The sequence below is a fragment of the Saccopteryx bilineata genome, chromosome X, assembly GCF_036850765.1.
Source record: "Saccopteryx bilineata isolate mSacBil1 chromosome X, mSacBil1_pri_phased_curated, whole genome shotgun sequence".
Lineage (NCBI taxonomy): Eukaryota > Metazoa > Chordata > Mammalia > Chiroptera > Emballonuridae > Saccopteryx > Saccopteryx bilineata.
In genome coordinates this window covers 40318180-40337261 of record NC_089502.1, presented here as the reverse complement: position 1 = coordinate 40337261, position 19082 = coordinate 40318180, and the positions used below count along the sequence as shown (strand labels likewise).

The following is a 19082-nucleotide window of genomic DNA, read 5'->3' as shown; positions in this document are numbered from 1 at the left end:
AGACAGTTAAGCAGAGAATAGAGACTGCAAGAGAGGAAATAAAGCAAGATTGGTAATTTTTCATCCTGTTCACACACATCTCAACTTTTTGGAAATATTTTTAGAGGTTAAGTGTTAGAGGTCAGTCAGACATTATCAAATCAGTGCTTTCATATATGTAGTCTATGACCCCCTGGTGGTATATGAGATAATTGTAGGTGATGATAAATGAACATTATTTATTTTAATGTGCATTTTAAAAGTAAAATTAACATCCAAACCATGATTTCATGGTTATTACTGTTTAAGATGAGGTTGAAGTAGGTAGAACTATGGCAGTTCACTTTCTGGAGACCAACTTGACTGGCCAAGAATGGATCCTAGATAGATTTATGGGGATGAGGCTAAGGTGAGGAAGGCTGCCAGCCCCATCCCCAGGGAAGGAACGAGAACAGGCCTGAATCCCTTGTCTGTAATGTATGTTGTCTTTGGATATAACGAAAATTGTGCAGGACATACACAAATGGAAAAGCTGATTTGGCTGCTACATTTGAATCCCTTCTGGAAAAAAAAAATAGAGCCTAAATATCTAAGAGAATGGCAAGCCCTCTTGGTGGCCAAGAAAAAGGCCTTTAGAGTTAAGCAGAAGTGGATTTGAACCCCAGCTCTGCCATGTAATTGCTTTAAGACCTTGGGCAAGTAGCCTAAACCTCACTGTGCCTTAGATTCCTCACCTGCAGAGGTGGGGATTCTAGAACCTACCTCTTAGGGTTGTTGAAAAGCTTCAATGAAATAATATATATGGGAAGTACTTTTCCCAGTGCTGAGAACATAGTAAGTTCTCAAAATACATGCTAGCTATAATTATCCAAGTTTTCTGGGGCAGCCCTGAATTCAGATATTTTGTTTTATTTTCAGCCTATGATTTACCTTTTGAAATTCCAAAACATGATCACTGTACATTTCACTTCAGCCATTTAAGGAGGCTTTGTTTTTTCATGCATCTAGACACAAAACTGTCTTCACTCCCCACACTTGATTTGAAACCCTTAATCCTAGTCAAATATATCTCATTAAGACCCAAAGCAGACTTGTGCCCTTGAAGAATTAGCTGGGCGTGGGGGTGGGGAGCAAGAGGTGTGATCTTGAACCCAAGAGTACTTTCTCAATAAAGCTTACAGTTTTCCACAGAAGTACACATACTGAGTGCACAAACTAGAAGCCAGTGTTGGGGAGTCTTTTCACCAGGTGTGCCCTTAATTTCCATTTCTGTTTGAAGGTTTTGCTTTAATAGCACAAAGGTGAAGTTCAGATTATAGTTGGCTTAACATTGCTTGCAATGAGTCATTTTTCTAAATTATCTAAACTTCATTATAATTATACATATGAAATGCCTTGTAATGAAACTGCATTGTAATTACACAGCTGTCAACATCAGTATTCAACCTTCAGGGCACAGCTGCCCTCTCACATTCATTATAATCAGGTTCTACCTGTTTACAAATAGCTAGGTGAGGAAACCCACCAAATGGCTTTTGCTCTGGGATCTATACGCCCTCTAGGGTCAGCTGAAACCCATAGAAATTCTTTTAATATTTAAACCAATATGTATGTATCTAAACTATACTCAAGAATTCTTCTTCATCAACTCTTGAGTTCTGCATACCATTGACAAAAATGGATTAGAGTCATCTATGCCTCTACAGCTTTGTGAGACAGGACATTAAGCCATGGGCCAGCAAGGCAAGAGCCTGGGGTGCTAATTTAAAAAAAAGTGTTAAAAAACAACAACTCTGGGATTACTTACAAGTATGGTGCTAACTACCTCGGGTTTCTGCCAGTGCTTCCAAAAGTAACTGGTGAGATGGAAATTAGTCTCCTCTCTCGCTAAAAAGGTGGTGGTGGGGGGAACCCTGAGTAAAAAATCAAAAACAAAAATAAACCAGTCCTCACTGGTGCCAGTCACTGCATTTTTGTGATGAGCACGTGCAAATTAAAGGGCGTGCCATGAACTGTGGGATTAACAAACGGGGTTGCTTAAAGTGAGCAACACTCCACAATCAACTGAGATTGTGAAACAAAATAAAGCATGCCGCTGCAGTGCTGTTTATCAGGAATGAGGGGCTTATACTCTTATCTAAATTTTAAATCCTCTAATACAACTCCTTCAAAGTTGCCTGATTTATAAAGTTGCAAAAGAGAACCAAAGGAAAACAAGAACTACAGAAGAGTAGGAAATACCATGTTATCAAGAAAACCATGTAAATAAATAAATGATTAAATAATTAAATAAATAAAATAACGGGGAAAATTTTAATATTTTAAATGTGTGTTTATAATTACATTTCTGTAAATTACTTCTATTGTACTCAGTTTTGAGTGACAAAAAACAAAATAAACGAATGTAAGCAATCAGAAGGTTAAAATGCCAATTTAGGAATTTTGCTATAAATTGAAGGCAATAAAAGACAATGGTTAAGCTTATAGGCTAAGGTGTCAGCCTGCCTGAACTTAAATCCTGGCTTCACCACTTCAGTGTGACATAGCCTAAGTCACGTAATCTGTTTTAGTCCTCATATATTAAACAGATGTGGTGATGATGATGCCAAACTCCTGTGGTTACATGAGATAACGCATGTCAAGTGGTTAGCACAGTACCTGAAACATGGTAAGTGCTCAGTAAATAGTAGTTGTTACTGTGATAAGTGTTAGGTCATGAATTCTTTATTTGGAACATAATAAAATAATATTATTTTTCATTATGTAAATGTTGAGCAAATATCTTAAAAATATTGAATTGAGGAAGCTCCAGAACATAAAGCCTGCCTGGGGCATTCACAGGTCTCATCCAGACTTCCTGAGAAGTGCAATTGTGTCACAACCAAAAGATCACTAGATTTGTAGTTGAAAAATCTGGCTTCAAATCTCATCTCTGCCACTGAGTAGCTGCTAGTATGACTATGAACAAATCAGGTAACCTCTCTGAGTTACAATTTCCTCCTAAGAAAATGGGGATATCTATCTAATAGATCAGTGGTGAGAATTGGAGGAAAACTTGTATGTAACATTAACTGGCATCTACTAATACTCAGCAAATGTTTATTGACCCTGAATCACAGAGAGAAAAGAATTCTATGAAAAAATTCAATATGCATCTATTACTGAGGATAATGACTCAAGTTACTGAGCAGCACTGGTATTGCCTCAAATTAGCATCCACCGTTTCAGTGTTGCTGTCAAATCCACAAATCTCCAAGACCTAATTGTATATGGCTGCTAAGGTTTTTTAAAGCAAGATGATAGACTGCGCCTTAAATGCCATCAAAGTTTCTTCTAAAGATATGTAGTACTAAAAAGTGCTGAAATATTCTGAAGATGCAATTATTAATACTAACTTAAAGAATGATGATGAAATTGATGGTGTTTACTACAATAGCATCTTTTAGGTTTCTGTTATTATTACTTTTTTTAATCATTGGCAAGATTGGAGTCCAATTTTTTCTCTGTTGACTACTGAACAATATTGCTTGTTGGATCCTCCTAGAATCTGTTTGGCTATGGCATAACCTGGTTTACTGTACATAAAATTAGATTTGATACAGCAACAGGAGAAGTGAACAGCATCAGAATGATTCTAGGATATTCATAGATCTTATATAAATATTTGACAACATTAGTTGACATAAACTCTCATAGTTACTGAGCAAATTTGGCTGTCTGTAGAAGTCCTACTCGACGATAATAATGTCAGATAGATGGAACAGTAATATGTAAAATCCTTTACAAATCAATAGTAAAAAAACCAGTAGAAAAGCACACAAAAGATATGAGCATATTATTCAAAAAAGAACTATAAATGTTTATATAATCAATAAACATATGAAAAAGCATCCAATCTCACTAATATTCAAAGAAATGATAGACTACAATAATATACAATTTTCACTAATATGATCTGATATTGCTAAAGATATTTTATTATTTATTTATTTTTTATAGATTTTTATGTATTTTCTCTCTTTTTTTTTTTTTGGAGACAGAAAGAGAAGGGTAGGAGGAACAGGAAGTATCAACTACCACATGTGCCTTGATCAGGCAAGCCGAGGGTTTTGGGGTTTTGAATTGATAACCTCAGTGTTCCAGGCCTTTATTTTACTTTCTTTTACATTTTATTTATTTATTTATTTATTTATTTATTTATTTATTTATTTATTTATTAGAGAGAGGAAGAAGCATGGGAGAGGGAAGAAGCAGAAAGCATCAACTCATAGTAGTAGCTTTCTGTATGTGCCTTGAGTGGGCAAGCTCAGGGTTTCGAACTGGTGAACTCAGTATTCCAGGTCAACGTTTTATCCACTGCGCCACCACAGGTCAGGCTATTTTACTATTTTTTAAATATGGTAACTTTTTAGTTTTCAATTACAGTTGACATTAATATTATATTAGTTTCAGGTGTACAACCTAGTTATTAGATATTATATAAATTACAAAGTGATCACCCTGAGAAATCTAGTTCACACTAACACATACATAGTTATTACAATATTACTGACTATATCCCCTGCTGTACTTTACATCCCCATGACTATTCTGTAACTATCAATCTGTACTTCTTAATCCCTTCACCTTTTCACCCATCTTCCTAATCCCCCTTACATATGGCAAACATCAAAATGTTCTCTGTATCTATGAGTCTATTTCAGTTCTGCTTATTTATTTTGTTTTTTAGTTTCCACATATAAGTAAAATCATATGGCATTTGTCTTTCTGTGTCTGATTTATTTCACTTATCATAATGCCTTCTAGGTCCATCCACACTGTTGCAGATGGCAAAATTTCATCCTTTTCTATGGCTGAGTCATATTCTATTGTATATATGCACCGTTTCTTTATTCATTCATGTATTGATGGACACTTAGGTTGCTTCCACATCTTGGCATTTGTAAATACAGTAATTCTGCAGTGAACATATTGGATGCATACGCCTTTTGAGCCAGTGTTTTGGGTTTTTCAGATAAATACCCAGATGTGCAATTGCTTGGTTCTTTGTTCTTTCCTGTTATAGACTTTGTTTTAAATTTTATTTTGTCTGGCATAAGTATTACTACCACAGCTTTTTCTGTGTTTTGTGATTGAAGCATTCAATCCATTTGTACTTAAAGTAACTGTTGATAGATATGTGCAGGGTGGGGCAAAAAATATGTGCACAGCTGTTTGTATGGAAAATAATTCAGTAATAAATAATAATGCAAGAATAGACTTTGAATTTTACATACAACTGTAACTTACTTTTATTCAACCCTGTATTTATTGCCATGTTATAATTCATATTATTTATCATTTTTTTCTTCTTTTTCTTAAAGAAGATATTTAACATTTCTTGTGGCACTGGTTTGGCGGTGATCAACTGTTTTAGATATTTCTTGTCTGGAAAGATCTTTATCCTTCAATTCTAAATGGTAGCTTTGCTGGGTAGAGTAACCTTGGTTGTAGGTTCATCACTTTAAATAGTTTGTGCCAATCCCTTTTGGACTACATTTATTTTGAGAAATCAGCTGATAGTCTTATTGGAGCTAACTTGTAGGTAATAAACTACTTTTCTTTTGCTGCTTTAAGATTTTTTCCTTGCCTTTAACCTAAGCCTTAAGGCATTTTAATTATGATTTGTCTTAGTGTGGGCCTCTTTGGAGATAATGATATTTTAAAATATGTCATTAGAAAGGCTCAGGAAACGAGGCCCTTCTATATATGGATGATACAAACATTCTATTTGACCATTAGTATATTAGTACCTGGCATATAGCATGTTCTCAATGAATATTTCTTCAATGAATAAATGATTTTGTTACTGGCATTGAAATAATATTGTCAGACATCCATGAAACTCTTAAGAAGAGAGTTAACCAAACTTGGAGACAGAATTCATGGATTACTATTTATGTGAGTGTCGACTTTTTTAACACTTAAAAAACTTATGTACTTGTCTAAATTCATAAAACTACTACTAAATCTATATATTATATACCAATCTTTCCATCCTTGACTTCCAAATTAGTAGGAATTTATAACACAATGCTATTGTTAGTTTAATTTTATACCGTCTCCACCTTTTCCTAAAAATGTTGTATGGCATAATATTTTAAATTAGTGTGGCTTGTATTTAACTTTGTTTTGAGCAGTTTTCAAAAGATCATGATGATCTTCATGATAATTGAAGATACCCTAGAAGGCGGCACATTTAGGGATAGAAATCACTGCCTTGCAGCTATTTATAGGATACTTTTCAATATTTTTCAGTAGTTCTGCAATGCATTCTTCTCATGATGTGAACAGATCTTTTCTGTCAATAAAGAAGGCATAATTTTGTTACTGATAGGTAATCCCCTTACTATCTACACTTGTCAGGCTTAAAAGTATTGCTGTCTTTTGGAAAAAAACAGCTGTTTCGAGATGTCACTGAAGCTGGCATTGCCACTGACAAAGCTTCTCACAAAGTATCTTACAAGAGTTCTGTGTGCTGTCAGAGCTGCTTGAACCAAAAATTCCGTGGGAGATGTACTTTCTAATTGCTAATTGCTTTGATTGCAACCTCCTGCTCAGATATTAGAATGAGTGACATTTCCGTGATTCAATCTATACACATTTCTACTCTTATAACCACATTGATTCAGTGTTATGACATATTTGAACTTTGTGAATACTTACCCAGAATTCTGAAATCTCCATCAGTAGCATGTAGACATTTTGGTTCTGTTGGAAATTGACACAATATATTTTGATTATTCAGGAAGCATTACTTTTAGTTTCCCCTTCATGAATTTATTTATATAAATGTAACCATTTTGAATATATCTCTATTATTTTGGGCATTTCTCAATTATTTGGGCTAGCTTATCATCAAAAAGTTTAATTATTACAGTAATTTATCAACACAAAAGGCAATTCTTTTGGTGTTTGAGAGAGACAGAGAGAGGGACAGATAGGGACAGACAGACAGGAAGGGAGAGAGATGAGAAGCATCTATTCTTTGTTGTGGCAACTTAATTGTTCATTGATTGTTTCTCATATGTGCCTTGATGGGGGGGCGGGGCTCCAGCAGAGCGAATGACTCCTTGTTCAAGCCAGCGACCCTGGGATCAAGCTAGTGAGCCTTGCTCAAACCAGATGAGCCTGCGCTCAAGCTGGTGACCTCAGAGTTTCAAACCTGGGTCTTCTGCGTTCCAGTCTGATGCTCTATCCACTGCGCCACCGCCTGGTCAGGCACAAAAGGCAATTTTTATAGTTACTTTAATTTTTTTATCCACCAGATCAACAGTTATTTTTGTATTTATTAAGCTTCCCAAGGTCTATGTTGAATTTAACGGGGTTTTTTTTCCACTCTAGTCTTTTTCTTTTAGTTTGTCAATGTTAGAAAACACCAGGAAAAACAAAACTTCAAAAGCTGGTAATATGCCTGACCTGTGGTGGCACAGTGGATAAAGCATCGACCTGGAATGCTGAGGTTGCTGGTTCAAAACCCTGGGCTTGCCTGGTCAAGGCACATATGGGAGTTGATGCTTCCTGCTCCTGCCTTCTCTCTCTCTTTCTCTCTCTCTCTCCTCTCTAAAATGAATAAATAAATAAAGTCTTTTAAAAAAAGCTAGTAATAATTTGAGTGACGGGTTTCTCCTTCTGTCCTATATAAAAAATTCTGTTCTGCCTGACCAGGCAGTGGCACAGTGGATAGAGAATTGGCCTGGGATGTTGAGGACCCAGGTTTGAAAGCCTGAGATTGCCAGCTTAAGCATGGGATCACAGACATGACCCCATGGTCATTGGCTTGAGCCTAGCCCAAAGCTAGCTGGCTTGAAGCCCAATGTTGCTGGATTGAGAAGGGGTCACTGGCTCAGCTGAAGCAGTGAGGTCAAGGCGTGTATGAGAAAGCAATCAATGAACAACTAAGGTGCTGGCGACAACAAGTAGATGCTTCCCATCTCTCTCACTTCCTGTCTGTCTGTCCTTGCCTATCCCTCTCTCTCTCTTTCTTAAAATAAAAAAGAAAAAATAAATTCTGTTCTGCAAGAATGCTTAGTTTTTTATTCTACCTCTACAACTGAGAATTCAACAAAACAATGATGATACATAAAAACTATGAATTTGCCTTATACTGCACATTTACATGCTATGTTGTTATATACAGGCTTTGAAAAAGAAACACACTGCAGTTGGAGATTCATGATGCTATCCTGAGAACAATTTTTGAAGATTTGACATTTCCATCTTATGCATTACTGAACAGCCTTTGAGAAGAATGTGGTAAGTCTTTATGTACTCAAATGCAAAGATGTCAAAAACATACTGTTGAGAAAAATTAGAAAGTTACATTATATATATAATATATATATATAGAGAGAGAGAGCAAGGTATAATTAATGTAGAAATATATGTGTATATATGTTCTTATGTATATATTCATATATAGAGATATACATAGATGAAGATCTGGATGAATATATACCAAACTGTTGTTATAGTTATCTCTAGGAAGAGAATTTAAAGGGTGGGAGAATAGGTATAAAAAGAGATTTTTACTTTTCACTATGTGCTTTTGTAAAATTTAAATTTTTACAAGTACATGTTACTTTTATAATTTTAAAAATAGTTTTTTAGTAAACAAATGCTTTCAATGAGGTTTTTCTCTTATTAACCCCAGGCCCGAACTATTAAATGAGCAGAAGTTTTGTGATAAGACCTCATTAGCCTTGAATTGTCTAATTTGTTACTTCTAATAACCCTGTAAGGTAGGTTCTATTTTGGATTTGGAATGCAAAAAATAAGGTTCAGAAAGATGAAGTAATTAAACCACTTAGCTAGTAAAAGCATTTGAGTAAGGATTTCAACTTGGGTTTATCTCGCTCTTAAACTTATGTTTTTTGTCACAGGTTATCACTGCATAAGTGCAAGTACATAAATTGAGTTTACTTTAGTGTCAGGAACTGTTCTAAGTACTTTTTTTTTTACTTTTCTTTTTTTTAATTTTTTTTTGTTTTAATTTTTTATTTATTCATTTTAGAGAGGGGGGAGAGAGAGAAAGAGAGAGAGAGAGAGAGACAGGAGAGACAGAGAGAGAGTAGGGGGGGAGGAGCTGGAAGCATCAACTCCCATATGTGCCTTGACCAGGCAAGCCCAGGGTTTCGAACTGGCGACCTCAACATTTCCAGGTCGTTTTGTACTTTTCTGAAGCTGGAAACGGGGAGAGACAGTCAGACAGACTCCCGCATGCGCCCGACTGGTATCCACCTGGCACGCCCACCAGGGGGTGACACTCTGCCCACCAGGGGGCGATGCTCTGCCCCTCCGGGGCTTCGCTCTGTTGCGACCAGAGCCACTCTAGCGCCTGGGGCAGAGGCCAAGGAGCCATCCCCAGCGCCCGGGCCATCTTTGTTCCAATGGAGCCTCGGCTGCAGGAGGGGAAGAGAGAGACAGAAAGGAAGGAGAGAGGGAGGGGTGGAGAAGCAGATGGGCGCTTCTCCTGTGTGCCCTGGCCGGGAATCGAACCTGGGACTTCAGCACACCAGGCCAACGCTCTACCACTGAGCCAACTGGCCAGGGCCTCTAAGTACTTTTATATAAAACCCATTTATTCTTCACAACAGCCTTATCTCATAAGTATTACTATTATTATCATTATTATTATTATCTTCATTATTTTCATCATCTCTATTTTCAAACAAATAAACTGAGGTACATATAGATTATATAACTTGAAAAATGTGTAAGTGGCAGAGAAAGTATTCGAACCCAAGCAATCTTGTCATACATGCTAATGTTTCTTTAGGCATCATGTATAAGTGAATCTTTTATACTCTTCTCCCATTATCATTCTCCCACCAAGAAAAAAAAAAAGAAGTACTGACAAAACCCAGACTTCATCAAACCAAATAAAGTCATGTTTCAAAGAAGCCTGTTGTCTTATGTTTTACATTTAATTATTAAGTATCTATACAGTGCTTAGTGGGTTGTATTTCAAAACACTTTCTGCTGAAGTAGAATGTTCCCAGTTTGAAATCCAGAATAAGGCATAAATCTGTTGCTTTAAGTATTCTCCCTGTTTGGAGAATATGAAGCAGAAGAATTATGCCAAACCAGAAAAGAGAAAATATAACCGGGTCTGAGATGTCTATCTGTGGTGATGGTCTTCCAATTTCAAGTAATTTTCACCTCATTCCTCAACCTGAGAGAGGGCATTTAGAAAAATCACACAACTAACATAATATTCATTGGTGAAAGAGTCTTTCCCCTCAGATCAGGAACAAGACAAGGATGTCTACTCTTACAACTTCTATTCAACATTGTACTAGAAGTTCTTGCCAGGGTAATTGGGCAAGAAAAAAAATGACATCAGTGTAGGAAAGAAAGAAGTAAAACGATATTTGGACATTGCTTGATTTTATTTGTAGGAAACCTAGAAGAATTCACGGGATAACCATTAAAGATAATAAAAGAGTTCAGCAAAGTTGCAAGATCAATATGCAAAAATTAGTTGTGTTTCAGTACACTAGCAATGACAACTCTAAAAATAAAATGAGGAAAACAATTCCATTGATCCCAATAGCATAAACAAATGAATAGGCATAAATTTAATCTGAAACAGGACAAAACTTGTGCACTGAAAACTATAAAATATTGTTGAATGAAATCAAAGAAAATATAAATAATTGGCAAAATATCCCACCTTTATGACTCAGAATAAAATACTATTAAGGTAACAGTACTATTCTAATTAATCTATAGAGTCAACACAGTCTCTGAAAACAATCCAGCTGGCTTCTTTGAAAAAATTTAGTAGTAAGCTTTAAATTTATATGAAATGCAAGGGACCCAAATTAGCCAAAAACAATCTTGACAAGCATGCAGTTGAAGGATGCACACTTTGTAATTTCAAAACTTACTACCAAGCTAGAGCAACTAGTATGGTACTGGCTTAAGGACAGACATATATACATCAATGTGATAGAACTGAGAGTCCAGAAGTAAACCCTTATATTAATATTCCATTGCTTTTTAACAAGGGTGAGAAGGCATTTCAATGAAGAAGGAAGAATATTTTTAACAAATGGTGCTAGGACAATTGGACATCCACATGCAAAAGTATGAGTTCTAACCTCTACTATATATTACATAAAAATTAACTCAAAGTAGATCAAAGACCTATAAATGTAAAGGCAAATCTATAAAACTCTTTTAAGTGTAAATCTTCATGACCTTGAATTAAGCAACATATCTTATATATGACACCAAAAGTGTAAACAATCAGAGAAAAAGCTGATAAGTTGACTAGATCAAAATTTAAAATTTGGGGACTGACCAGGTGGTTACTCAGTGGATTGAGCATCGGACTGGGAAGCAGAGAACCCAGGTTCGAGACTCTGAGTTAGCTAGCTTGAGCGCAGGCTCATCTGGTTTGAGCAAGGCACACCAGCTTGAGCCCAAAGTTGCTAGCATGAGCAAGGGGTCACTTGGTCTGCTGTAGCCCCTGGTCAAGGCACATATGAGAAATCAATCAATGAACAACTAAGGAACGAACCGCAACGAAGAATGGATGTTTCTCATCTCTTTCCCTTCCTGTCTGTCTGTCCCTATCTGTTCCTCTCTCTGACTTTCTCTGTCTCTGCCACAAAAAAAAAAACACAAAAATTAAAATTTTGGGAATCAAAAGAAATGAAAAGTAACGGAATAAGAGAAAATGTTTGCAAACCATATCTCATAAGGGATTTGCATCTAGAATATATAAAGAACTCTTACTACTCAACAATAAAAATAAAAATAATCCAATTAAAAATGGCAAGGCAAAAGATCTTAATGTACATGTCAATAAAGAAGATATACAAATGGCTAATAAGAACATAAACGGATGATCAAATTAATAAATCATTAGGGAGATACAAATCAAAACCAAAATGACATACCACTTTGCACTATGATGACTATAATAAAAAAGACAAATAACAAGTATTAGCAAGGATGTAAAGAAATTGGAACACTCATACACTGCTGATGGGAAGTAAAATGTGTAGTTGCTGTTAAGGTAGAAGAGAAATAGTGTGGCATTTCCTCAAAAACTTAAATGCAGAATTATCATACGACTTAGCAATTCCACTCATAGAATGTACACAAGAAGAATGAAAACATATTTCCACACAAAAACTTGTACATGAATGTTTATAATAGCACTATTCATACCAGCCAAGAAATTGGAAACAACCCAGTGTCCATCAACTGGTGAATGGATAAACAAAATGTGATATATCCATACAATGGAATATTATTCAGCCATGAAAATGAATGAAGTACTGATACATACTACAACATGCATGAAACTTGAAAAAATTATGGTAAATGAGAGAAACCAGTTACAAAGGACCTACTGTTCCATGAGTCTATAAGAAATATCCAGGATAAGCAAATTTAATAACACAGAAAATTGATTGATGGTATCATAGGGTAAGTTAATGGGGAGTGACTATTAATAAGTTATGAAATTTCTTTTTATAATGATGATAATGTTCTAAAATCAACTATTATGATGTTTTCACAACTCTGTGAATGTACTAAGAACTATTTTACTGTATACTTTAAATGGGGAAATTATATTTCAATAAGTCTCTTCTTAAATTTCACCTTGAGAAGGAAATAGTCACACAAGTTCAGGAAGCACAGAGAGTCCCAAAGAAGATTAACCCAAAGAGGCTCACACAAAAACACATCATAATTAAAATGGCAAAGTTTAAAGACAAAGAAAGAATCTTAAAAGCAGCAAGAGAAAAGCAAGTAGATACAAAGGAGATCTCATAATGCTGTCATCTGACTTAACAACAGAAACACTTTAGGCCAGCAGGGATTAGAATGAAATGTTCAAAATGATGAAAAGCAAGGACCAATAACCAAGACTGCTCTATTCATCAAGGCTATCATATAAAACTGAAGGGAAAATAAAGAATTTCCCCAACCCCCCCCCAAAAAAAACACACAAAACAAAACACAAACGAACAAACAAAAAAAACCCAAACAAACAAAAACTTAAAGGGTTTTATTACCACCAAATAAGTACAGCTAGTACTTGACTTATGACCACAATTGGTTCTGACAGACCGGTTGTAACACAGTTTGATCGTAAGTTGAGTAGGCTATATGTACAGTACTGTGAAATGATGTTATAAAAATCTTTAAGTCATATTTTATCATAATGTTTTTCATTATTGTTATATATCATAATTTTTTGTTCATTTTATGCCATTTGTATCATGTTTACACCATTTTGTTTCTTATTTTTACATTCGTCAGGTTTAAGTAAAACACTGCATTACCAGTACAACTGGTTTAATATTTGCAAAACATACAAAATTACAAAATACAGGTGCATACAAAAATACAAAATACAGATGTAAAATATACCATAGGAAACATTTTCCCAATTGCAAAACATATCAAAATATATAAACATGTATGAAACATTTTATTGGCTGCTGGTGCTTGGCTGCGGATCGTTGATATCATTATCTGAGGCAGCAGTTGGGGTTACCAGAGTTGGTTTTTTCATAAACATGTACGATCACATTCACTTTCTTTCCTCCTTCGTACTTGTTCATTGATTGCTTTCTCATATGTGCCTTGACCAGGGAGTTACAGCAGAGTGAGTGGCACCTTGTTCAAGCCAGTGACCTTGGGCTCAAACCAGCGACCATGGGGTCATGTCTATGATCCCATGCTCAAGCCAGTGCCCCTGCCTCAAGCTGGTGAACCCATGCTCAAGTCGGATGAGCCCGCGCTCATTTTCGTGTCAAGATCGATGGCCTTTCTTTCCTTCTTGGCAGGCTGAGGCGTAAACAAAGACAATTTCCTCCTGGTAGACATCTTGGGAGGGGATTGATGAAAAATATCAAGACATAAAACAAATTGCTGTACCGAGACTGGGATAACAGTTGAAATGGTGCATGTGGAGATAGTAGTGCTGCTGAAAGCTGGTCCGCACTGTCATACACCCAGCTGGGCAACGCTTGCGCTGCCATATGCGGAGCAGTCGTGGCTAGCGATTGTGGTCGTAAAGTTGAATGGTCATAAGTTGCATAGGTCATAAGTCGATCAATATCTGTACTGCAAGAAATGTTAAAGTGCCTTCTTAAAGAAGAAGAAGAAAGAGAATGAGGAGGAGGGGAAGAAGAAGGAAGGAGGAGGAGAAAAAAGAGAAGGAAGAAGAGGAAGAGAAAGAAAGAGAGAGAGAGAGAGGAACAGGGTTGTAAATAATAAAATGGTAATAAACAGGTACCTATAAATAATAACCTTAAATGTAAACTGATTAAATGCTCCAATTAAAAGACATAGGGTAGTTGAATGGATAAGAAAACATGACTCATATATATGCTGCTTACAAGAGACCAACCTCAGAACAAAAGATACACAATGACTGAAAGGGAAGGCATGGGAAAAATAATATTCCGTGCAAATTCAAACAAACAAACAGAAACCTAGGGTAGCAATATTTATATCAGACAAAATGGACTTCAAACCAAAGGCCATAATAAGAGACAAAGAAGATCATTAAATAACAATAGAGGGATTGATTGATCTAACAAGAGGATATAACTCTTGTAAATATATAGGCACACTTGCTTGACCAGCGGTGGTGCAGTGGGTAGAGCATCAACCTGGGACTCTGAGGTCTCAGGTTAGAAACCCCAAGGCTGCAGGGTTGAGTCGGATTCATCTGGCTTGAACACAGGCTTGCCAGCTTAAGAGTGGAATCACCAGCTTGAGTGTGGGAACATCAACATGACCTCATGGGGGCTGGCTTGAGCCCAAAGGTTGCTGGCTTGAAGCCCAAGATCACAAGTTTGATCCCAAGCACTGGCCTGAACAAGGGGTCACTGGCTCAGCTTGAGCACCTCCGTCAAGGCATGTATGAGAAAGCAATCCATAAGCAACTAAAGCAATGTAACTATGGGTTGATGCATCTCATCTCTCTCTTGTCTTTCTATCTCAAAAAAATATACACCCAACTTAGGAGCACCTAAACATATAAAGAATTTCTTGGTGGACGTTGAGGGAGCTATCAACAGTAATACAGTCATAATAGGTGATTTTAACATCCCACTGACATCCATGGACAGATTTTCCAGACCAAAAATTCAATGAAGCAATGGTGACCTTAAATGACACACTGGATTGAATGGATTTAATTCATATTCACAGAAAATTTCATCCCAAAGTAGCAAAATATACATTCTTCTCAAGTGTACATGGAACATTCACAAGGATAGACCATATGTTAGGACACAAAATAAATCGTAATGAATTCAAGAAGATTGAAATCATATCAGGTCTCTTCTCTGACCACAATGGTATGAATTAGAAATCAATTACAATAAAAAACTAAAAAAACATTCAAACACAAGCAGGCCAAATATCATGTTATTAAACAATAAATGGGTTAACAATGAGATCAAGGAATAAATCAAAAGTTACCTAGAAACAGCCTGACCAGGCGGTGGTGCAGTGGTTAGAGCATCGGACTGGGATGTAGAAGACCCAGGTTTGAGACCCCGAGGTTGCTAGCTTGAGCGTGGGCTCATCTGGTTTGAGCAAAAAGCTCACCAGCTTGGACCCAAGGTCGCTGGCTTGAGCAAGGGGTCACTCGGTCTGCTGAAGGCCCGCAGTCAAGGCACATATGAGAAGGCAATCAATGAACAACTAAGGTATCGCAACGAGATGATTGATGCTTCTCATCTCTCTCTGTTCCTGCCTGTCTGTCCCTATCTATTCCTTTCTCTGACTCTCTCTCTCTGTCCCTGTAACCAAAAAATAAATAAATAAATAAAAAATAAAAAAATAAAAAAGGTTACCTAGAAACAAATGAAAACAAACACACTAAAACCCGAAATCTATGGGACACAGCAAAAGCAGTCCGAGAGGGAAGTTCATAGCATTACAAGCCTAACTCAAGAAGCATAAAAGTCTCAAATAAAGGCCCTGGCCGGTTGGCTCAGCGGTAGAGCGTCGGCCTGGCGTGCGGGGGACCCGGGTTCGATTCCTGGCCAGGGCACATAGGAGAAGCGCCCATTTGCTTCTCCACCCCCCCCTCTTTCCTCTCTGTCTCTCTCTTCCCCTCCTGCAGCAGCCAAGGCTCCATTGGAGCAAAGATGGCCCGGGCGCTGGGGATGGCTCCTTGGCCTCTGCCCCAGGCTCTAGAGTGGCTCTGGTCGTGGCAGAGCGACGCCCCGGAGGGGCAGAACATCGCCGCCATTGGGCAGAGCATCGCCCCTGGTGGGCGTGCCGGGTGGATCCCGGTTGAGTGCATGCGGGAGTCTGTCTGACTGTCTCTCCCCGTTTCCAGCTTCAGGAAAAAAAAAAAGTCTCAAATAAACAATTTAACTTTGCACTTAAAAGAACTAGAAAAATAAAAACAAACATAGCTTACAGTAAGTAGAAGGAGTAAAATAATATATGGGTCATTTATTTCCACTCTAATGTTTATTATGTATATATATTATTTATATATATTTACTATCTATTAGATTATATATACATTATTATATGTATTTATTTAGATTATACATAAATAAACATATATATTCTAATATATATATAATCTAATATATATATAAAATCAACATGACTTCACAGATGAATTTTACAAAATATTCAAAGAAGAACTAATACTTATCCTTCTCCAACTATTCTAAAATTTTCCAGAGGAGGTTATTATTTTTTTAAAAAAACACACGTATGCGAGAGAGAGAGAGAGAGAGAGAGAGAGAGAGAAACAGGAAGGGAGAGATGAGAAGCATGAACTCGTAGTTGCAGCACTTTAGTTGTTCATTGATTGCTTTCTCAAGCATGCCTTAACCAGGGAGGGGGCGTTTCAGCTGAGCCAGTGACCTTTGGCTTCAAGCCAGTACCCATGGGGTCATGTTTATGATCTCATGCTCAAGCTGGCGACCCTGCACTCAAGCTGGTGATCTCATTTTCAAGTCAGATGAGCCCACACTCAAGCTGGCAACCTTCAAGTTTTGAGCCTGGGTCCACAGCATCCCAGATCAACACTCTATCCACTGTACCACCGCCTGGTCAGGTTCTCAAAGCTCTTTTTATGAGGCCAGCATTATCTTAATTCCAAAACCAGACAAAGACACTACAAAGAAAAAAAATTGTAAGCCAATATCCCTGATAAGCATAGATGCAAAATTCTGAACAAAATATTAGCAAACCAGATCCAGCAATGTATTAAAAAGATCATATATCATGATCAAGTGGTATTTATTCTGAGGATGCAAAGTTGGTACAATTTTCACAAATCAATACACAATACATCACATAAAAAATGAAGGCTAAAAATCACATGATCATATCAAGAGATGCAGAAAAAGCATTTGATAAAATCCAGCACACATTTATGATAAAAAACTTTTAGCAGCGTGGGAATAGTGGGATCATACTTTAGCATAATGAAAGCCATATATGACAAACGTACAGCCAACATCATATACAATAGGCAAAACCTAAAAGCATTTCACTTAAGATCTGGAACAAGACAGGGATGTCTGCTTTACCACTCACATTCAACATAGTACTGGAAGTCCTAGCCACAGCTATCAGACAAAAAGAAGAAATAAAAGGCATCCAAATTGGAAAAGAGGAAGTAGAACTGCCATTATTTGCAGATGACATGATATTGTATATAGAAAACTCTGAAGATTCCAGCAAAATATTACGAGATCCAAAATATGATAAATTTGGCAAAGTAGCAGATACAAAATTAATATCCAGAAATTACTGATATTTTTATACACCAATAATAAACTATCATAAACAGAAACTAATAAAACAATCACATTTATAATTGCATAACAAGTAAAATAAATTACTTAAGAATAAAATTAACCAAGAAGGTAAAAGACCTGTCCTCAGAAAATTATAAAATACTGAAGAAATTGAGAAAGGTGCAAATAAGTGGAAGCATATACTGTGTTCATGGATAGGAAAAATTAACATCATTAAAATGTTTTTATGACCCAAAGTGATCTACAAGTTCAATGCAATTCCTATTAAAATAATGATGGCATATCTCACAGATCCAGAACAAATATTCCAAAGATTTATATGGAGCCACAAAAGACCATGAATAGCCTCAACCATCTTGAGAAAGAACAACAAAGTTGGAGAAATCATGCTACTTGATGTCAAACTATTCTAGAAGGCCATAGAAATCAAGACAGCATGAAACTGGCATAAAAACAGACATATAGATTAATGGACTGGAATAGAAGGCCAAGAAATAAACCCATGCCTATATAGTCAATTAATATTTGACAAAGGAGTCAAGGACATACAATGGAGCAATGACAGTCTTTTCAGTAAATTGTTTTGGGAAAATTGGACAGATATATGGAAAAAAAATGAAGCTCAGCCACCAACTTACACCATACACAAGAATAAATCCAAAATGAATTAAATACTTAAATATAAAACCCTATAGTTGCAAAATTATAAAAACCCTAGAAGAAAATATAAGCAGTAAATCTCAGAGTTCTTTTTTTAAATTTTTTTTTATTTTTTTATTTATTCATTTTTAGAGAGGAGAGAGACAGATAGGGAGAGAGAGGAGAGAGAGAGAGAGAGAAGAGGGGGGAGCTGGAAGCATTAACTCCCATATGTGCCTTGACCAGGCAAGCCCAGGGTATCGAACCGGCGACCTCAGCATTTCCAGGTTGATGCTTTATCCACTGCGCCACCACAGGTCAGGCCTCTCAGACAATTCTTGTAGCAATATTTTTGCAGATACATCTCTTTGAGTAAGAAAACCAAAAGAAAAATAAATAGATGAGAGTACATCAAACTAAACAGCTTTCATTCAGCAAAGAAGCCTCAACAAAATAAAAATGGAAGCCACTGAATAGAATTTATACTGCTCAACACCAAGAAGACAAACAACCCAATTAAAAAATGGGCAAAGGAGCTGAATAGATACTTCTCCAAATAGGACATACAGTTGGCTAATAGACAAATGAAAAAGTGTTCAATGTCACTAATCATCAGAGATATGCAAATTAAAACCAAAATGAGATATC

At 36.5% G+C, this 19082-nt stretch overlaps 1 protein-coding gene across 1 annotated transcript in view; it reads left to right on the top strand.

Annotated features, from left to right (window-relative positions):
- Window positions 1-8211: 8211 nt before the first annotated feature.
- Window positions 8212-19082, top strand: part of RTL9 (retrotransposon Gag like 9) — a 124599-nt gene continuing 113728 nt past the window's right edge. The window contains exon 1 of the mRNA XM_066250288.1: window positions 8212-8274. The gene's annotated coding sequence lies outside the window, so the exon portion shown is untranslated. The remainder of the gene's footprint in view (window positions 8275-19082) is intronic.